Source organism: Phacochoerus africanus, chromosome 8 (genome assembly GCF_016906955.1).
Source record: "Phacochoerus africanus isolate WHEZ1 chromosome 8, ROS_Pafr_v1, whole genome shotgun sequence".
NCBI classification, from domain to species: domain Eukaryota; kingdom Metazoa; phylum Chordata; class Mammalia; order Artiodactyla; family Suidae; genus Phacochoerus; species Phacochoerus africanus.
Window position 1 is genome coordinate 16,756,382 of NC_062551.1, and position 18,681 is coordinate 16,775,062.

Consider the following 18,681-nt stretch of genomic DNA (forward strand, 5'->3'; position numbering starts at 1 on the left):
CTCTCCCAAAATCACATAGTCTGGAGTAAAAGCAGCTTAGAATACTGGCACAGACCTCTTTCCATAATGCGCAGTGCTCCCAATATGGGTTGCTCAAATTCATTCCCTCATTCATCCAACATCTACCTATCGAAGGACTATCTGTATACAGGCTACTGCTTCAGATACTGATGATACAATGGAGATAAGAGAGGTGGCTACACAGTAACTACGTGATAACTATAAAATAACTATATAGTGATTTCCGTAACAGAGTTAACTAGCCCAACAGAAGGACACAGACAATACACAATAAATAAAGCAGGTTCGATCCCTGCCTTGCTCAGTGGGTTAAAGATCCGGCATTGCCATGAGCTGTGGTGTAGGGTGCAGATGTGGCTCAGATCCCTTGTTGCTGTGGTGTAGGCCAGTAGCTACAGCTCCAATTCGACACCTAGCCTGGGAACCTCCATGTGCTGCAGGTGCAGCGTTCAAGATACCAAAAGAAAAAAGAAAAAAAGTTTTGTTATAAAAATCTAACCAGTTGATATGATAGAGGACTAGGGGCTATTTCCAATTGGCTGATCAGCAAAAAGGATTCTGAAAAAAATCTCAATGACAAGAAGGAACCAAGCCCAAGGGTGGGGTGGTGGGGGGGACATTCCAGGTAGAAGAAACAGCTATTGCCAAGGCTACAGACCAGGAACAAATCTGACACTTTAGAGCAGTGTCCTGAAGCCCAGCTTGGCAGAAACCTGGTAATGAAGGTGACAGAAGCAGTAGGTGGGAGTAGAAAAGTAGGCAAGGGCCAGATCAATCTCTAGAATCTCCTTGTGTCCCATGTGGCAATATTCATCTGTATTTTTATCTGTATGGACTTCCATGTTGTCATGTCAAGTGTTCATGGAGATAGATTTGTTTAATACACAAAGCACCTCAGAGTCCAAGTAAATATGAATTCAAACCTGTCCTTTTTCATGGAGAGGAGTTCGTTTCAAAGAAACCACATCAACAAAACGAGTGGATTATTGGCACCCAGAGATGACATTGTGGAGGCTCACAAGGGCACTGTAAAATAGGATGAAATACAGGAAGTCCTATGTTCCCTCGCATAGGGAAGCCCATTAATAGTTACTGAGCACACGCTAAGTGCCTGGCACTCTGGGTAGTGCTTTTACTACATTATCAATGTGAAGATCACTAAATAATGTACTATCAGTGGCACTTGGACGTTTAGGGACTGGCTCAAACCTGCACACTTAATGCAAGAAGAGGAACTGTATCCAAACTCTGCATTGATTTGCCTCCCCCAACGGCCATACTTTCTCCACTTCACCATCTATCGCAGACACGGACCGAAAACTCCCTGCACAAATCACATCACCTCTACACAACATTCTCTTCTTCATTCTTTCCTTATACGGAATGACAAGTGGGACCAGATGATCTCAAAAACCCCTCTCACTTCTAACATCCTGTGAATCCATGATTCTATGATATTGCCAACAACAGTCCTCCCTTATTCTTGCAGCCCTTTACAGCTGTAATTTCCTCCGCCGTCAGTAGTATAGCAATTGCTATTTACCAATCAGAAATGCTTCTTTCCAACCTACATACAAGGAGAAAGTATCTGCCAATGATCAGACCAACAAGGGATTAATTTCCAAAATACATAGAGAGATCCTACAACTCAGTATCAAAAACAAAAACGCCAAACACTCCAGTGGAACATTACTTAGCCATAAAAAGAATAAAATATTGCCATGTGCAGAAACACAGAGGGACCTAGAGAATATCATACTTAGTGAATAAGTCAGAAAAAGACAAATACTATACATCACTTAAATGTGGAATCTAAAAAAAAAAAAATTACTAATAAACTTAGTTACAAAACAGAAATAGAATTACAGGGAGTTCCCTTCGTGGCTCAGCCCGACAGGATCTATGAAGATGCAGGTTCAATCCCTGGCCTCGCTCAGTGTGTTAAGGATCTGGCATTGCCGTGAGCTGTGGTGTAGGTTGAAGATGAGGCTCAGATCCCACGTTGCTGTGTCTGTGGCGTAGGCCAGCAGCCACAGCTCCAATTGGACCCCTAGTGCAGCCCTTAAAAAGAAAGAGAGAGAGAGAGGGAAAAAAGGAAAAAAAAAATACAATCATAGACATAGAAAACAAACTTAAGGTTACCAACGGGGAAAGGGGAGGGGGAGGGATAAATTAGGAGTATGAGACTAATACAACAGTGTAAGTCAACTACACGCCAATAAAAATTTTTTTAAAAGGAGTATGGGATTAACATATACACACTACTACTACACATAAAAAGATAAATAAGCATCTCCTATATAGCACAGGGAACTATATTCATTATTTCATAATAGCCTGTAATAGACAAGAATCTGAAGCTGTACACCTGAAAGTAACACAATATTGTGTATTAACTACAGTTACTTTTTTTTATTTTTATTGAAAAAAAAATGCTTCCTTGCATCACGAAGTCAGATTCTTGACTACATGCTCTGAACACAAAGGAAAGCAAACCTATCCTGTTGGTGAGAGAAGAACAGTAAAAGGGGCCAGGACTAATTGTTCATGTTCTCTTATTTCCTTCTCACTTAGTAAGTATCTACATACAAATGCACAAGGGAGTTGATCTTAACCATGTTTGTGGGTTGAAACACCATTATGAGGGAGTGCATTCACAGATGAACTTTTAAGTACAGCTCTTAGCCACTCAATTTGCAAGTATCAGTACTTTCTCCATATTAGGCTTACCTTCTATGCAAAGTCAGATGGCAACAAACACAACATTTGCTTCCAGGAAGAACAAAGTATTTCAGGGAAGTAAAGTTCCCTGCCTTAGAGACTTCTAACAAAAAAGAAAAGATTCAATAGGAAAGATATGTCAGCCTGAAGCCTTAGGGCGCCATCCTGCCATACAGATAATAGACTAAACAGGAAAGCAAAGTAAAGAGACAGTTTTTAAAGTTTTGATGATTCAATCTTAACCCCTGTATTAAATTGTGTCAGAAGTCCACTGGACTTTCCAGATAGTGGAACAAAAACACTCCTTTTTTGCTTAAGGTTGTTTATGTTTTCTGTTGCTTCCAACCAAAAAAAAAAAAAGTCTAATATCTCATTTTATACTCAGTGCTAATTAACAATCTTCAATGACAAAAATCCATGGAAATCTACTCAGTCTGCCTATATAACAGCAACACAATTGAACTCTTAGAGATCTAGTGTGAATCCTTTTCTACTAAAAGAAAATGTGTTTATAGAATTACTCTAGAAGCAACTACACAGGAGTACCTATATTCCTCTCTCCAGCAGCAGAAGAAAACTTCAGCCATCTATTTGTAAAAACATGTTCTTCTATGCCAGTTCCTATCCTTCATTTTCATTTTTAATAGGTCACCAGCATGTCATCTTTGTGATACATCATATATGATTCCAACACAAAGTAAGTATCATGTAGACGAATAACTAAGAGATTAAACAGAATGTTCTAATAAGTATCCAAATTGCATGTCCATACAACACATTGTCCCATGTATGGGGAGAAAAAGCCTTCTTCCACTAGACCATGTATGTTTTATCTTTAGGTAATTGCATGATTTGGCAAAAATTTGTTTTTCCATTCTTCTAGAGAACAATGTTACAGATGAGTAATTTTATTTATGCCTAAATTTTATTTATTTATTCCTAAGGTTTATTCCTAAGTATTTTATTGTTTTGATGTGATGTTAAGTTGGATTGTTTCCCTAATTTCTCTTTTTGATCCTTCATTGTTAGTATATAGAAATGCAGTCAATCTCTGTATCAGTTTGGATCCTGCAACTTTGCCAAATTCATGGATGAGCTCTAACAGTTTTCTGCTGGCATCTTTAGGATTTTCTTAGTATCATGTCATCTACAGATAGTGATAGTTTTACTTCTTCCTTTCCCATTTGGATTCTTTTTATTTCTTTTTCTTCTCTGCTTGCCATGGCTAGGTCTTCCAAAACTATGTGGAATAGTAGTGGTGAAAGTGGACATCCTTGTCTTATTCCTGATCTCAGCAGGAATTCTTTCAGCTTTCACATTGAGAATGTTGTTAGCTCTAAGTTTGTCATATACTGTCTTTATTATGTTGAGATAGGTTCCCTCTATGTCCACTTTCTGGAGGGTTTTTATCAGAAAAGGGCGTTGGATTTTTTAAAAGGCTTTTTCTGAATCTCTTGAGAGGATCATATGGGTTTTATTCTTCAGTTTGTTAATGTGGAGTATCACACTGATTGATTTGTGGATATTGAAGAACTCTTGCATCCCTGGGATGAATCCCACTTCGTCATGACGTAAAATCCTTTCAATGTATTATTATTGGATCCAGTTTGCTAGTATTTTGTTGAGGATTTTTGCATCTATGTTCATCAGTGAAATTGGCCTGTAGTTTTCTTTTTTTTTGTGGTACCATTGTCTGGTTTTGCTATCAGGGTGATGGTGGCTTCATAGAATGAGTTTGGGAGTGTCCCTTCCTCTTCAATTCTCGAGAAGAGTTTCAGAAGGATAGGTGTTAGCTCTTTTCTAAATATCTGATAAAATTCGCCTGTGAAGCCATCTGGTCCTGGACTTTTGTGTGTTTCAAGTTTTTAATCAGTGTCAATTTCAGTTCTTGCGATGGGTCCATTCATCTTTTCTATTTCATCTTGGTGTAGTCTTGGAAGATTGTACTTTTCTAGGTTTTCCATTTTATTGGCATATAGTTGCATATAGTAGTCTCTTATGATCCTTTGTATTTCTGTGGTGTCCGTTGTTACTTCTCCTTTTTCATTTCTAATTTTATTGATTTGAGTCCTCTCTTTTTCTTGTTAAGTCTGGCTAGGGTGTTATCAATTTTGTTCATCTTTTCAAAGAACCAGCTTTTAGTTTCATTGATCTTTATGGTTTTCTTCATTTCTATTTATTTCTGCTCTGATCTTATGATTCCTTTCCTTCTGCTAACTTTCTGTCTTGTCTGTTCTTCTCTCTCTAGCTGCTTTAGATGTAAGTTAGGTTGTTTATTTGAGCTTTTTCTTGTTTCCTGAGGTAGGCTTGTATTGTTATAAACTTCTCTTATAAACCTCTTAGAACTGCTTTCCCTGTATCCCATAGGTCTTGGAGTATTCCTTTTGTTGTCATTTGCTTCTAGGTTTTTAATTCACTCTTTGATTTCTTCAGTGACCCATTGGTTGTTTAGTAGCACGTGTTTGTTTTTTGCATTTTTTTTTTCTTGTTATTGATTTCCAGACATGTAGTATTGTGGTCAGAAAAGATGCTTGATATGATTTCAGTTTTCTTAAGGTTACCAAGGCTTGATTTGTGGCCCAGAATGTGATCAATCCTAGAGAATATTCCTTGTGCACTTGAGAAGAATGTGTATTCTGTTGCTTTTGGAAGGAATGTCCTATAAATATCTATTAAGTCCATCTGATCTAATGCTTCATTCAGGGCCTGTGTCTCCTTATTGATTTTCTGTCTGGATGATCTGTCCATTGCTGTAAGTGGGGTATTAAAGTCCCCCACTATTACTGTGTTATTGTCCATTTCTCCTTTTAAGGTTGTTAGCAGTTGCCTTATATATTGAGGTGATCCTATGTTGTGTGCATATATATTTACAATTGTTATATCTTCTTCTTGGACTGATCCTTTCATCATTATGCAGTGTCCTTCCTTGTCTCTTAAAATATTCTTTATTTCAAGGTCTATTTTGTCTGAGTATTAATACTCCAGCTTTCTTTTGATTGCTATTTGCATGGAATATTTTCTTCTATCCTCTCACTTTCAATTTTTGTTTTTTTGGGTTTTTTTTCTTTTTGGCTTTTGTCTTTTTAGGGCCATACCCATGGCATATGGAGGTTCCCAGGCTAAGGGTCTAAACAGAGCTGTTGCTGCTGGCCTACCCCAGGGCCACAGCAATGCCAGATCCAAGCCGCATCTGCAACCTACACCACAGTTCACAGCAATGCCAATCCTTAACCTACTGATTGAGGCCGGGTATCAAACTTGCAACCTCATGATTCCTAGTAGGATTCATTTCCACTGCACCATGATTGGAACTCCCTCACTTTCAATTTGTATGTGTCCCTAGAAGTGAAGTGGGTCTCTTAAAGACAGCATATTTATGGATCTTGTTTTTGTATCCATTCAGCCAGTCCATGTCTTTTGGTTGGGGCATTTAGGTCATTTACCTTTAAGGTAATTACAGATATGTATGTTCTTTTTTTTTTTTTTTTTTTGTCTTTTTGCTATTCCTTGGGCTGCTCCCGCGGCAAATGGAGATTCCCAGGCTAGGGGTCCAATTGGAACTGTAGTTGCTGGCCTTCGCCAGAGCCACAGCAACTCAGGATCTGAGCCACGTCTTCGACCTACACCACAGCTCACAGCAATGCCAGATCCTTAACCCACTGAGCAAGGGCAGGGACCGAACCCGCAACCTCATTGTTCCTAGTCGGATTCATTAACAACTGCTCCATGACGGGAACTCCCTATGTATGTTCTTATTACCATTTTATTAGCTGTTTTGGATTTTTTTTTGTTGCTCCTTTTTCTTCCCTTCTCTTTTTCTCTCGTCTTATGGTTTGATGACTATCATTAGTGTTGTATTTGAGTTGGTTTTTCTTATTTACGTGTGTATCAATTGTGGATGTTTGGTTTTCAGTCACCCTGAAGTTTATATAGTCATATGATCATTTTAAGTTGTTTGCCTGTTAATTGTAAGTGCATCTCCAGTGTCCTGCATTTGTACTCTCCTCTTCTCACTATTTCGGACTTTGGTAGTCTATTTGTGTGTGGATGATTTCCTACCTTTACTGTTTATACACCTTTACTGGTGAGCCATAGTCATTTGTGGTATTTTTGTTTCTAGTTGTGGCCTCTTCTTTTCTGCCTAGAGAAGTTCCTTTAGTATTTGTTGTAAAGCTGGTTTAGTGGTTCTGAATTCTCTTAGCTTTTGCTCATCTGTAAAGCTTTTGATTTCTTCTTCAAAGCAGAATGAGAGCCTTGCTAAGTAAAGTAATCTTGGTTGGAGGTTTTTTCCTTTTCATCACGGTAAAATATATCATGCCACTCCCTTCTGCTTGTGGATTTTCTGCTGAAAAATCTGCTGATAACCTTATCGGGTTTCCCTTGTATGTTATTTGTTTCTTTTCACTAGCTGCTTTCACTATTTTCTCTTTGTATTTAATTTTGGTCAGTTTGATTAATATGTGTCTCAGGGTGTTCCTCCTTGGGTTTATTTTACATAGTACTCATTGTGCTTGCTGGATTTGAGTGAGTGGTTCCTTTCCCATATTAGGCAAGTTTTCGGCTATTATCTCTTTGTAAACACCTAGAAAATATTTATTACATTCTCACAGCCTAGCCAAATACTCAAATTCTATTACTTTGGAGTACAATGAAAGCTTCTCTTTATAAAATAGCTAAAGGGGGCGGGGGTTCCCATTATGGCTCAATGGAAATGAATCTGACTAGCATCCAACCAGACACAGGTTCACCCTGGCCTGGCTCAGTGGGTTAAAGATCCAGCATGGCCAGGAGCTGTGGTATAGGTCACAGACATGGCTTGGATCCCACATTGCTGTGGCTGTGATATAGGCCAGCAGCTTCAGCTCTGATTTGACCCCCAGCCTGGGAATCTCCATATGCCATGGATATGGCCCTAAAAAGACAAAAAAACTGAACAACCACATTTCCAAGAGCAATGAAAACTCTTAAAAGGAGTTACCACTGATCCTGGAAAATGAATTCTCAAATTATTCGACAATTCGGTATCATTACTAAAAATTATTCCGTGAATACCATTGGATTAAGAAAAAAGCTACAATACGTTTCCATTTTCCGGTAGCCTTGATGGGCACTGTCATCCTGCTGGTCCAGCAGGACATCACCACATATGCACATGCGAGACAAATCCAGCGAATCGGCTACAGCTTACTCAGGATTCACCTCTTTGGTTCAGCTCTAAAACACCTTATGTTTGTCATTCATTGTGCTTTCCTAATCCCAAGCCTTCTGGGCCCATGAGTCATTCTCAGTCCCAAGTATATCCATAGTGTATGGTTTTCAGCCATGTTTGTCCAGGTGATTTGACTGGCCTTCTGTCTTTGCACAACCATGTTCCACACTGAGCACTGCCTTGTCTCCAGAATACCTGTTTGAGGCCCAGACACTATGAATGGTTCTCCATAGCCCCTCTCTCTGAAGCCCAGACCTTTTCGCATACTCTCAGCACTGACTCTGGTCCTCCATCAAAAGAGGGACCCCAGTATCAAGACAGGAAAAATGGCCAGGGCTATTCAGTCAAGAGATCAGCACAAAAATCCTATGACATAGGAGGGACTCAACATACTCAAGGAACTGCTAGGAGACCAGACAGCCCGTTCAGTAAGGCAGCTTCTTAATAAAAGAAAATCTCAAAAACCTGCACCACCTACACACATAGGTCTAAAAATAAGATTTCAGAGTTTCTGTTGTGGCTTAGTGGAAATGAATCTGACTAGGACCCATGACGACGCAGGTTCAACCCCTGGCCTTGCTCAGTGTGTTAAGGATCTGGCAGTGCCGTGAGCTGTGGTGTAGGTTGCAGATGCAGGCTGGATCTGGCGTTGCTGTGGTTGTGGTGTAGGCCAGGGATTATAGCTCTGATTCTACCACTAGCGTGGGAATCTGTGTGCCATGGGTGTGGCCCTAAAAAGACCAAAAAATAAAGTAGAAATAATATTTCATGTTTGAAATCCCCAAGAATCCAGGAGTATGTTACAAATTCACTTTCTAAAGCAAGAACATAAGCTTGTGTATTTTTCTAAATGTTTCTTAAAAATTTTTAACCACAAGAATTTAAGCAAAGTGGGTTTGGAAATTTTTTGTTTTAGCTAGTGGTAGTGGTGGGTTGAGGTTGTTACTTTTTTTAGTTTTGGTTTTGGTAGTTGTTTTTGTTTGATTAGGAAGATCCATTTTCTGAGCATTCTGATTAACTGCGGTTTAAGAATACGTACATCTTGTGGTTATCTATTGCTGAATAATAAACCATTCAAAACTCAATTGCAAACAACAACCACCAGGAAATCTCCAGTATAAACAAGAACATACAACCAAGAATCACTAAACATTTTAGGAAAACCAACACCACAAAAGAAAATTATCTAATAGAGGAAGACTTGACACATGGAAACACTGAAACCTTCAAATTAATTTCTAGTGAGATAGTAAAGTTTCATGGATACTGTCTAAAAAAGTTTGACAGTTCTTCAAAACCTTACACATAAATGTACCATGTGATCCAGCCATTCCACTCCCAGGAGAATGGACAACATGCGTTCACACAAAAACTCATACACAAATGTTCGTTATGACACTATTCATAGTAGCCCGTCTACCAACTGATTAATGGATCAAGAAAATGTGGTATATCCATACAATAAAATACTTTTCATCAATAAGAAAAAGGAATGAATTCTGATACTTGCTGCAACATGAGCCTCGATAACACTATGCCAAGTGAAAGAGGCCAGTCACAAAGGGCAAATACTGTGCGATCCTATTTACATGAAATGTCCCCAGTAGGCAAATCTATAGAGACAGAAGGTAGATTAGAGATTGCCAGAAGCTGTAGGGAGGGGAAAATGAGGAAGGATTACTAATGGGCATGGGGTTACCTTTTAAGTAATAAACATGTCCTGGAATTAATGATAATGGTTGCACAGCTCGTCAAATACATTTTAAATAATCACTACATTGTATACTGTAACAGAGCGGAGTTCTTTGCTATGTGAATTGTATCTCAATAAAGCCACAAGAAATATATATGCAGTTATAAACAAATATATAAAGATATATAATATAAGCATATCAACAACAGAACTTTGAATCCATGAAAGAGTAGGCAACTATGAGAAAAAAACAAATTAGACACACAGTAAAAACAAAAAAAAAAATACTGTCACGATATAGACCAAGGGAATAGAATGCAGACTCCCAGAAAATCCACTTAAATATAGTCAACTGATCCTTGATAAAGGAGCAAAGGCAATATAATGGAGGAGCAAAGATAGTCTCTTCAGTGAAGTGCTGGAACCAGTGGACATCTATCTCATGCAAAAAAATAAATTCGACAAAGACCTTACACTCTTCACACAAACTAACTCAAAATGGATCACAGATCTAAAAGTAAAACGCAAAATTATAAAACTACTAGAAGACAACATGGGGGAAAACCTAGGTGATTGGCATAGCAATGAATTTGCAGATAGAACATCAAATATACAATCCATGCAAGAAGTAATGGAGAAGCTAGACTTCATTACAATTAAAAACCACTTCGCAAGGACAATATCGAGATACATGAGAAGACGAGCTACAGACTGGGAGAAAATATTTGCAAAAGTAACACTTATGAAGGACTATTATTCAAAATATTAAAAAAAAAACTCTTCCTGTGAAATCAGATTGTTATGATCATTATACAACTACAGATGTGATAAATTCATTTGAGTAATAAAAAAAATGGAGGAAAAAAAACTCTTAAAAGTTAACAGTAAGAAAACAACCCATTTTTTCAAATGGACAGAAAGACTTTGACACCCCACCAAAGAAGAAATACAGATGAAAAATAAGCCTATGAGAAGATGTTCCACACTCTTCACAGTAAGAGAAATGCCCATTACAACAACAGATACCACTACAGGCTTCTTAGCATAGCCACATTCCAGAGCACAGACAACAGCAAATGCTGACAAGGATGTGGAACAGCAGCAGCTTTCATTCATTGCTGCTCAGAATGCCAAATAGTACAGCCACTTTTGGCAGACAGTTTTGGCAGTTTCTTCCAAAACTAAGTGTACTGTTACCACATTATCCAGCAATTGCACTCCTTATTATTTACCCAAAAGGAGCTGAAGACATATCCACAGAAAAATCCACTCACAGATGTTTATAGCAGCTTTATTCATAACTGCCGGAACTTGGAAGAAACCAAGATGGCCTTCAGCAGGAGAACAGACCAACTGTGGTACCTCCAGACAAAACTATTTTCAGTGCTTAAAAAATGAGTTATCAAGACAGAACAAGACACGAAGGATTCTTAAATGCATGGTTCACTAAATGAAAGAAGTCAGTCTGAAAGGGAAATGCACGATATGATAGCGATTATATGATCTTCCCGAGAAAGAACAAACAATGGAGACAACAAAAAGATTAGCGGTTGCCAGGGGTAAAGGAGTGAAGGGATGGGTAGATCAAACACAGGATTTGGGGGGCAGTAAAAATACAGTATGATACTGTGTGATAGACACACATCATTTCAGGTTTGTCAAATCCCACAATCCCATCTGTACAACACCAAGAATGAGCGCTAAGGTAAACCATGAATTTTGAGTCAATATGATGTGTCAGTGTAGGCTCGTCGGCTGTAACAAAGGTACCATTGATGAGTAATGTTGAGAATAGAGCTGTTATCCCTGCGTGGGGAGGAGGTGGAGGTAGGAGGGGATAGATGGGCAATGTCTGTACCTGTTTCTCAGTTTTGCTGTGAACCTGAAACTGCTTTTTAAAAATCATTGCAATTAAAACCTCAGAACATGATGTGCAAAGAAAAGTGGACAAAGCTGGAATTTGAAATAGTCAACTGGAAAATATAACCAAAGAATTGTCTCTAAACATAGCACAAAAATGACAAAACATCAGGAAGAAAAAAAAAAAATTTGAAGGATAGATCTAGAAATTGTCAACCTGCTAGAAGTAAAAGAGGAAAAGAATGGAGAGGGATGGGTAGGGAAGATAATCTTCACACACAACTACAACTGTGGCAAATTTTCGGAATGTCCAAGAAATCCCACATGACTCCAAAAAAAGTTCTACTTCCGCAGTTCCCACTGTGGCTCCGTGGTAATGAACCCAACTAATAACCATGAGCACACAGGTTTCATCCCTGGCCTCGCTCCATGGGTTAAGGATTCGGCATTGCCGTTAGCTGTGGTGTAGTTCTGCTTCCATTATGAGCACAGCCACGAAAGATCCCTCGATGTGAGAGCAGCTCTAGGAGTTCCCCTCCAACTGTCCTTAGACTCTTCCACAAAAGACTATCCAAGAATCAACACTGCTGTGTACTCACAACCATTTGAGTAAGAAAAGAATCTCATCTTCTTCTAATCTAATTCTATGCAGCATCTCCACATAAAAAAAAAATATGCAGAACACCTACCATATCCAGATGCTGGCTCAGATTGAAACCTAAAAGTCTACAGAAAGTATAATTATTTTTCAAAATAAGGACATTTTCAGACATGCAAGAATTCTGTTTAACATATAGAAACTCACTTACCAAGAATTCCTCAAAAAAGTACTTCATGAGAAAAAAAGAAAAAGAGTGAGAGAAAGAGACTGGATATATAAAGCAAAGGTAAGCAAAAGAACCAGCAAAACTAATTTAGATAAATGCTGATTTCCAACAAAAACAGCTCTAACAATTTGGAACGCAAGACTTGAGCAGAGTAGGAGAAGGTGCAAAGTGACCGAAGTAAAAATACATCAAAATTTGCACCTTATTCAGGGACAGGCCATGGGAAGTTTACATGACAGCAGATGGCTGTATCATTAATATGTATGTTAAAACTTTAACTGCTAGAAAAAAAAAAGTGGGACATGTATCTTACAAACCACAAATGAAGGGAAAGAAATAGAGTAAGATAATTAGATCAACCAAAGACAGGAAGAAATGAGGGAAAACAAAGACACAGTATAACAGAAAACAAATGAGTCCAAAATATTCATAATTATAACCTAAGTGAAGGATCACAGTCAATTAAGAATATTTAAATATTGCAGTAGAAAATCCACAGGCTATATTTAAAAGACATGGCAAAAATAAGAACACACGGAAAGTGTGAAGATAAAGTGTAAAAAAAGATACACCAAGCAATTCTTAGTATCAGAAGAAAATGAAACAATTTTAGACTGATGAACTAAAAGCAAAAGGAGGTATTTGCCAAGAAGATTTAACACGTCAACTTTTGGGCCTACCTACGTGCACAGATTTAAAGAACCAGCAGATAAAACAGATGAACAAAAAGCAAAAATATATAGTATCTGAATAATGTAATTACCAAGTTGAATCTAATAGGTATAAAATAGAACTCTGAGCAAAATAAAGAACATTATTCTCCAACAGTCAGGGATGCTCACAAAAGAAAATTGATCACATAGTAGATCATCAAGAAAAATCTCATTGATTCCCATAAAGCAGAAGTCATACAAAGCCATGCTGATTGATCACAATGAAATACAATTAGATTCATCATCAAACAGGTAGCCAAAAAATCTATAGACAGAAACTTCACAACCCTTTTGACAATAACCCATGTTTGAGAGAATCATCAATATAGAACTTACAAACTATTTAGAAATGAATAACAATAAGACAAATGATAAACCTGTAGAGTTTAGGTAAACAGTACTCAGAGGAAAATTTAAGGGCTTTCGATAACCCTGCTTCTCCCACTTCTTATCTTCCCCCAAAAAACATTTCCACTGTTCAAAGAGGTATACATAAAGTTTTGTTTTTGCTAGTTTTTTTTTTTTTTTGTCTTTTTGCCTTTTCTAGGCAAATGGAGGTTCCCAGGCTAGGGGTCGAATCAGAGCTGTAGCCACCAGGCTACATCAGAGACACAGCAACTCCAGATCCGAGCCACGTCTGCAACCTACACCACAGCTCATGGCACCACCAGATCCTTAACCCACTGAGCAAGGCCAGAGATCGAACCCACAACCTCATGGTTCCTAGTGAGATTCGTTAACCACTGAGCCACGACGGGAACTCCCTCCACAAAGATTTTTATTGCACCATTGTTTGTCATGGTCAACATTCCCCTAAAGATGGATACTTAGGTTCTTTCCAGGTCATCCTAGCTTCCTATTTTGGGATACTATTCAACAAGAGAGTAGAGTTATATTGTTAAGTCAAATGAGATATAATGTTATAATGTTAAATAAGAATATGCAGAACGTTTTAAATTATGTAATATCATTCATGTTAGAATAACTTAAAAAAATCAAACTAATATATTTCTACAGGTACAGATCTATTTTACAGACAAAAGTGTGGAACAGCATGTCACTTTTAGGGAAGAGAGTAGGATAGGATTAATTATCAAGGCAACACTCATCAATAGGATGTTTTAATATTTTGCTTTTATACACAGCAGAGTATTTACACAAAATTTTGCAGTAGGAAAAGACAATTTGGCTATGTGAATTATGCTAAAATGATCATTATAACATTCTTCCATTATGAATTTTGCTGGGACCATTCATTTGGCTTACATACTAATTTGGTGCAGCCAAGTTCTTAAAGATAAAGCTTTTCTTTTCATTTACAACCTAGCGGCGGGGTTGCGGTGGGGGGGAAGGGAAGCATTAGAAGGTTTTCATTATATGTTTAGCTAGCTACATTATTTCACTTTATAAATTATCAGACTAACAGTAAAGAAGCTAAGATAGAAGGAGCAGAAGACAGGAGTTCCTGTCGCGGCACAGCAGAAATGAATCTAACCAGGAACGATGAGGTTGCAGGTTTGATCCCTGGCCTCACTCAGTGTGTTAAGGATCCAGCGTTGCCCTGACCTGTGGTGTAGGTTGCAGACGTGGCTCGGATCCCACATTGCTGTGGCTCTGGTGTAGGCCAGCAGCTACAGCTCTGATTGGACCTTCGGCCTAGGAACCTCCATGAGCCACAGGTGCGGCCCTAAAAAGGACAAAAGCCAAAAAAAAAAAAAAAGAGAGAAGACATAAATGAAGCCCAATTTTACAAATTTCATTAAGAATTGTGATACCATCTTCAAAAAAAATCTTCAAAGCACTTAATTTAATTGATGTCAACATATTTTAAACACTTACACCTTAGACTCAGCCTTAAACACAAGGGCGTCTTTTAACTGAAAAATTCATCAGTATCATTAACTGCACAAGACAGGAACCAACATGTAAACTACAAACCTAAGAACAAAATAAAATGTTACATGAAGAAAGTGCAAGGAAAAAAAATGTGTAACCCCTTTCTCTAGCTCTACAATAAAGTATTAAAATAATTTAGATACACTGGTGGTTAAGTGGGAGGGAAGGGAAGAGAATAAAAAAGTTACTCTAATTTAAACAAAATTGATAAAGAAATGTTCTGCATGATTTTTTTCCTGTTTCTACTTCTAATCATTTATCATGCAAATGAAAGCAGTAATGGAAAATGTAAAGAAAACAAATTTTGCAATATAGTGAAACCCATACCCAGCAAGAGATAAGATTGAATATCAGAAGGAAAGGGTCTGAAAATTAGCTGTCTGTACAATAACTGGGAGGGAAAACTGTTTTATTTAGCCTGGAGCGATTTTTTTGTAGCAAACTGACTAAATTAAAATCCAGTCTATTAAATCCAGTATCATACTAGAAAATGCCGTTTCCTTGCACTTTTAGATAAATTTTCATTGATCTCATTTTACGCATGATTACATTTTTAATGAGTTGTGCAATATTTCCAGGCTAATTTTAAATCCCTTCTCTCCCCCCACCACCTTACTGCTTGCTGGATTAACATTTCTGATAAATTGTTGGACCAGAAAGAAAAAGCATTACCAAGATGAAATAAATTACTTCCATTTTTTTTTCACAGCTCTAAAGCATAATAGGAGAATACAAATGCCCAGTGTCTAATTATGCCACATCTTCTAATTCATTTCACAAAAACAATTACTTTATTTTTATGTAATAGGCATGTTGCCTTGTATTCACTATATATGACCCTGACTAGTATATCGTCTATTAGAATAAAAACAAATTTCTCCCAACACTGATCAAGTAAACTTGGTGTATGACCACCATCAAAGGAATGGCCAAAAACAGCACTTCATAAACTAAAGAAAATGGAGATAATTAGAAAATCTATACACAAAGATACGGATTTTTATAACTTGACAGTAGTTAAAAATAACTTTCCAGAGTTCCCGTTGTGGTACAGTGGTTAACGAATCCAACTAGGAACCATGAGGTTGCGGGTTCGATCCCTGCCCTTGGTCAGTGGGTTAATGATCCGGCGTTGCCGTGAGCTGTGATGTAGGTCACAGACTCGGCTCGGATCCCGTGTTGCTGTGGCTCTGGTGTAGGCTGGCAGCTAAAGCTCTGATTCGACCCCTAGCCTGGGAACCTCCATATGCCGTGGGAGTGGCCCTAGAAATGGCAAAAAGACAAATAAATAAGTAAATAATAAAAATAACTTTCCAGAGTTCCCCTCGTGGCTCAGTGGTTAATGAATCCGACTAGGATCCATGAGGTTGCAGGTTCGATCCCTGGCCTCGCTCAGTGGGTTAAGGATCTGGTGTTGCCATGAGCTATGGTGTAGGTCGCAGACACAGCTTGGATCACTCGTTGCTGTGGCTCTGGCGGAGGCTAGCGGCTACAGCTCCGATTAGACCCCTAGCCTGGGAACCTCCGTATGCCCCAGGTACGGCCCTAGAAAAAACAAAAAGATAAAAATAACATTCAAAATACAAAATAAAACCCACTCTCATGTGAGACAGGAAGATGGCAAGTACATTTGAGTCTGGTCTTCCACCTTGGGAAAGAAGATCATTTTCTCTATCAGCATCCAGAGGCCTATATACCAAGAAGAAAGGGGATCTGATGGGAGCCACCTGAATTCCAGCCTCGATTCAAGAAAACCCACAACTATTAAAATTGGGATCCATGACCAAGACCTTAGTAGGACTTCTTACATATCTGTGCTTCCCCCACTATGTTAGCCTTTTTTATAACTATCTGATTCCTTGTGGTGACTAAAACTCTGTCAACAGGTATTTCTAATTCAACGACTGATTACAAGAAACAAAATGCATTTCACTTCTGTAGTGCTTACAAGAGATATACCTAAAAAAATGGACCTTGCAACATTGAAAAGAAACATATAGGAACAGATTGGCCAGGTAAATACTAACCAGAAGAAAATCACTACTAACTGTAGTGATTTTAGTAACTCTTAGTAACTTTAGTATCAAAGTACACATTAAAGCAAAAAAGGTTTAAAAGAAATCAAAGGACAGAGAGTTCCCTTCATGGCGCAGCTGAAACGAATCCTACTAGAACCATGAGGATGCAGGTTCAATCCCTGGCCTCACTCAATTGGTCAGGGATCCAGCATTGCCATGAGGTGTGGTGTATGTTGCAGACGCAGCTTGGATCCTACCTTGCTGTGTGGCTGTGGTGTAGGCCAGTGGCTACAACTCCAATTCGACCCCTAGCCTGGGAACTTCCCATATGCCATGGGTACAGTCCTAAAAAGCCAAAAAATAAAATAAAAAAGGACAATTTCACAGGAAGACTTTATTTTTATTTATATATATATACATATGTATATAGATAGAAATACACCCATGCGCATGGATGCACACATACATATTTGAACACATATATATGCATATGCATACAAAGTATTAACTTATATCTCCTAACACATTATAGCTTCCAACTATAGAAATCGAAAACTGACAGAATTATCAGGACAAAGTGATGGAATATGAGACTAAACATGTTAAATGGAGACCTAGAAGGTTTTTTTTAAAAAAGACATGTGTTGAGTTTCTAGAGGTAAAAACTACAATGCATGAGATGATAAATACAGTGCATGGGATTCACAGGAGTTGAGACAAAAATATAAGGAAAGATTAATGAACTATAAGACATAGCAATAAAAACCATCTAATACAAAACACTGGGAAAAAGAAAAAAAAAAACACAGGGAAAAGGAATGAACAAACCACCAGTGAACCATGGGAAAACTCTAAAGGCCAAGTATAACTGGCGTCCCTGAAAGGATGAAGAACAAAATGTATTTTAAAATCAAGTCTGAAATTTTTCCAAATAAGCCTTTCTGTAGGTCATGGCCAGCCTGGGCAGGGTGCCATGAAGGCCTCAGGCACACTGCGGTATAAAGAATTTTTTAAGTTTTTTTGTAATTCATTCCTTTAAAAGATAATCAACTATTGGAGTTCTCATCGTGGCACAGCGGAAACAAATCCAACTGGGAACAATGAGGTTGCAGGTTGGATCCCTGGCCTCACTTAATGGGTTAAGGATCCAGCATTGCCGTAAGCTATGGTGTATGTCACAGATGTGGCTTGGATCTGGCATTGTTGTGGCTCTGGCATAGGCTCCGATTAGACCCCTAACCTGGGAACCTCCATATGCCTCAAAAGACGAAAAGACAAAAGAATAAATAATAAATAAAAGATAATCAACTATTTAAAGCAAAAAAGAATAAAAGATATTTAACTATTTAAAACAAAAATAATAGTGTTGCAGGGATTTCAACATACATAAAAATGAAATGCATGACAATAGCTTCATGGCAAGGAGCGCAAAGAGAAATATACTACTCTAAGTTTCTTATACTCTGTGTGCTATCAAAGGCTGACAATGCTATGTTTAAGATGGATAATATAAACCCCAAAGCAAACAATAAAATAACAGTTATAATTAATGACAAAGGAGGTAACAGAATCATAAAAATATTAATCTGAAAGAAAGCAGAAGAAGATAAAGGGAAAATAGAACAGAAGGGACATATAGAAAGCAAAAGATGGCCAGTTCAATACAACTATATTAATAACGATATTAACTGTAAATGATCTCTAAAAACACAACTAAAAAGCA